Source organism: Rhinolophus ferrumequinum, assembly GCF_004115265.2.
Source record: "Rhinolophus ferrumequinum isolate MPI-CBG mRhiFer1 chromosome 15 unlocalized genomic scaffold, mRhiFer1_v1.p scaffold_54_arrow_ctg1_1, whole genome shotgun sequence".
NCBI classification, from domain to species: Eukaryota; Metazoa; Chordata; class Mammalia; order Chiroptera; family Rhinolophidae; genus Rhinolophus; species Rhinolophus ferrumequinum.
In genome coordinates, this window is record NW_022680357.1 from 5,894,182 (window position 1) to 5,897,943 (window position 3,762).

Consider the following 3,762-nt stretch of genomic DNA (forward strand, 5'->3'; position numbering starts at 1 on the left):
GCGAGGCCGCGAAGGAGGGCCCGCGGGAAGCATTGTGGGTAACGTAGTCCTCCCCCACACGTACCTTCAGTGAGCATGCGCGAACGCTTGGAGGCTCCGCAGATTCTGGGCCATTCCCACGCTGTCTCGGTTTGAGAAAATCCACGGTCAAGGGATCTTGGAAATTTACTCTTTTACTTACATAGCACTTTGTATGTGCCAGGCTCTGTTCTAAGCGCTTGGCAATTATATAATCTGGTTCACCGTTTAAATCACCCTAGGAGGTAGGTACTATGATCCCTATTTTATAGACTCGGAAACCGAGGCACAGGGAAGGTCAGTGACCTGCCCAAGGTCACACATTGAAGTAAGTGCAGAGCTGGGTGAAGTTGGAAGCCAGGCATCTATCCTAGTCCAACCCTTTAATTTTAGAGACTGGAAAATGACGACCCAGAAAGGTACTTGCTGGGGGCTTCTTGATTATCAATTGCTTATTTCTTTCATTTATTAACCAACAAATATTTATTGGGCTCCAGTTTGTGCCAAGCAGGCACTATGAACAGGTGGTGACTTAATGTTCCCTGGTGTCTTGATGGAGCCTGGGGGAGGGGTCTGCACCTGGAGGTAAGCAGGTAAAGGGTCTCCGTGAGGCTTATGTGTCTAGCATGTGGTAAGTGTCCCTAAACATCAGCACTGACCCAGGCTATTCCTGAGTCCTTCAGCTGTGGCATCCCCAGACCTAGTGCCTTTCTCCACCTTCCCACTAGCCTGCTTTCTTTTCTCCCACTCCTACCCTACATTCTCTCATGTTTCATCCCTGCCCCTCCCCCCCATATCTAATTTTTACTGTGAGGCAGAACAGACACCAGGTTGCTAGTGACAGATTTCTAGAGACTGCACCTCCCTGTGTGGGAGGCATCTTTAAGAGTAGATGTCAGATTTGGGGACTGCCCCAGGCCCCTACAGCCTTGTGGTGGGACCTGAAGAAAGGCCGGCCCATGTGTGCCTCAGTTTCTCCTTAGAACACCCGATTGCGGGTCAGGAAAGTTGGAATCTTAGAATGAACTCACTCCCTCCGGGTGTGGGTGTGCTTACTGCTGGGGCGGACCAAGGGGTGGAGCTGTTCAGAGGACTGGTGCTGAAGTCCAACACAAGAGGCCTGCCATTCCATCTGCTTCAGAAGGGTGTGGAAAGAGATCATTTGGACAAGTCACACATAGGTATGTATGGGAGGAAGAAGAGAGCATGGACAAAAGTGGGGGTGGGAAAAGGAGGAAAGTGGAAGAGGTTGATGGAGAATCTGAGGGAGCAGCAGGTTCTATAGGACTGGACGACCAAGATCTGATTGCAGGACATGCTGGGCTCTGTCTACAGGGGCAGACGGATGTGGGAACGCCAGCATTTTCAAAACTGCCCCACACTTTCCCATTTCTAACTACCTCCTGGTTAGCTGTGGGGCTCCCGCCTGCCATCTCTGGCCATTTTCTCAAAGCTGGATGTACACAAGTTAGCAAGTCTATGTAGTGACCATGCCCTGGCTAATTTAGAATTTTGGTCCTTTCCTATCTGGGCAGTTTTCAAAGACTACAACCAACAGGGATCTAAAAGCTAAATTTCTACTTTGCCCAGGATTTGCATCTTAATTCTATTTCGGGGGGACACAAACATTCAGTCCATAACAAATATAAACCAGGATGAATTTGGGCTTAAATCAATGCGCATCCAAACCAGTGTTTCAAATCCTGGCTCCACCATTAACTGGGTAAGCCTTACCTTTGCCTTGTGTGTAAAGTGGGGACTGTCATAGCTCCAACTTTACAGCTGACAGATAGGATTAGATAAGATTATGTTTGCAAAGCACCTGTGACAATGTCCAGCATGTAACAGATGCTCCCTAAACATCGGCTCTAGCTTCATGACCTGCAACTTCACTGGGATGAGGTCTGCGGGTCTCAGTTTGTAGATCTTGGACTCCCTGGAGTTCCTGTAAGAGGTCCACAGTGCCAATAAGGCCCCAAGCATTGTTTATAGTCTGAATGAAAAGTATTTACAGTTATACACACGTATCACTATTTATATTTATACTTATAAATGTAGTTTGTTTTCAGTGTTTATGGAATCCACAAAACAGTTTGAATTAAAGGGGCAGCTTCATACTCACGGAAGTTTGCAAACAACTAAGCAGCAGCACACATATATCCTCCTCTGAAGACAGAGGGGACAATTATCTTCTGACCAATGGTGCAGTTCCATGATACATACTAGGCGTCGATTCAGCTCACATTCACTCTTATTTAATTATAGCTGGGAAAAAAATGGTCTGTGATCAAGCACTCTAAAAGTCTGACTCATTTTGGTAGCAACTTCCCAATGTCCAAATGGCTGACAACCAATCTTTCATTAACAGTCAAATAGTTTAGCTAATCGATGAAGTTATCTAGGAGAGTCATCGGAGAGCTACCATGACCCAAAATGGATATATGCGGGTGTTTTATTACACTTTGTCTAAAGCCTCCATGAGCTAATAAAAGCTAATGTTTTTTAAAGCATTTCCTAAGTCCATTGGATTGTGTGTGTGTGTTTTTTTTTTTCTGTTACCCCGAGGGGGGTGCACCGTTCCCGGAAGTACTGCAATACGGGGTCGATGCACGGAGTGGATGGAGCAAGCTCCTATTCCATCTCCCAGCTCCAAAAATCCATTTAATATATTGTCCTCGGATAGAGGACGTATCAGATATTAAACTGATAAGAACAGATACTACACTTGATCTTAGCCAAAAGGCCGCGAAGCGATAAGGGATTGTTTTTACTGGGCTATTTAAATCCTCACAATGACTCTCTTGTGTAGGTATCATGACCCACGTTTTAGATGAGTAAACAGGCTCAGAGAGGTACATAGCCCTTCCCAAGGCCACACAGCTAGGAAAGTGGGAGACCCAAGACCAACTCAGGCAGGCCCACTCCAGAGCCTGCTGTCCCAAGCACTCTCCTAAGGGCACACTTGAACACTCGCCAGGTAACTGATGCCCGGTCTTGGCATAAACATCCAAACTGTTTCTCAGAAGACTCTAGTCCTGTCCCAACTTTCTCCTCTGAGGTGGCCACTCAGGCCCATCATTCCCCCCTCTGGTTTTCTAAACAGTAGGTAAATCTGCTTGGCACTTAGGAGGTGCTCAGTAAATATGTGATGAGTGACTGAATAAGTGAACAGCTGGAATTTGTTCTTCAGGCACTGAACTCTGCTGCCTGACATTATGACAAACTTGATTCTGATAATAATATAAATGGGGATAAATAGTACCTACTCCCCAGAGGATACTTACTAGGATTAAATGATACAGTACATTAAAATACTTTGCTCCTGGGTGAAACATAAATGCACTCAGTAAACATTAGCTGTTTTGCTATTAATATTATTTCCATTAACAGAAAGAATGCGGGATAAGGGCATTTGCTGTGCAACGCTGTGAAATCGCCTTGGTGTCTGATGTGTTTTGGTTCCATTTAAAAATTGAGACAGATGAGAGGATACATCAGTTAACAGGGAGGCAGGAGATACCCTTTGTTTACACCTTGAACAACCCAGCATTTGAAACTTTATCTGTGTTTTCCCTACAGCCAGCAAGTCAAATGAGAAGCAGATGGGTAAGGACAGACTTACAAAGCAGGACGATTCCTCCAAGGGACAATGGCCTCCAGGATGAAGACATTGTGGAGAAAGACTGGAGTCTGGAGGGAGAAGGGGATTCAAGGACCACCAGACATGCTTGGAAATTCTTCCCT

At 45.8% G+C, this 3,762-nt stretch overlaps 1 non-coding gene across 1 annotated transcript; it reads right to left on the bottom strand.

Annotated features, from left to right (window-relative positions):
• Positions 1 to 2,582: 2,582 nt before the first annotated feature.
• On the bottom strand, positions 2,583 to 2,773 carry LOC117019895 (U2 spliceosomal RNA). The gene has a single exon (XR_004422580.1). It is a non-coding gene; the product is annotated as a U2 spliceosomal RNA (small nuclear RNA).
• Positions 2,774 to 3,762: the final 989 nt, after the last annotated feature.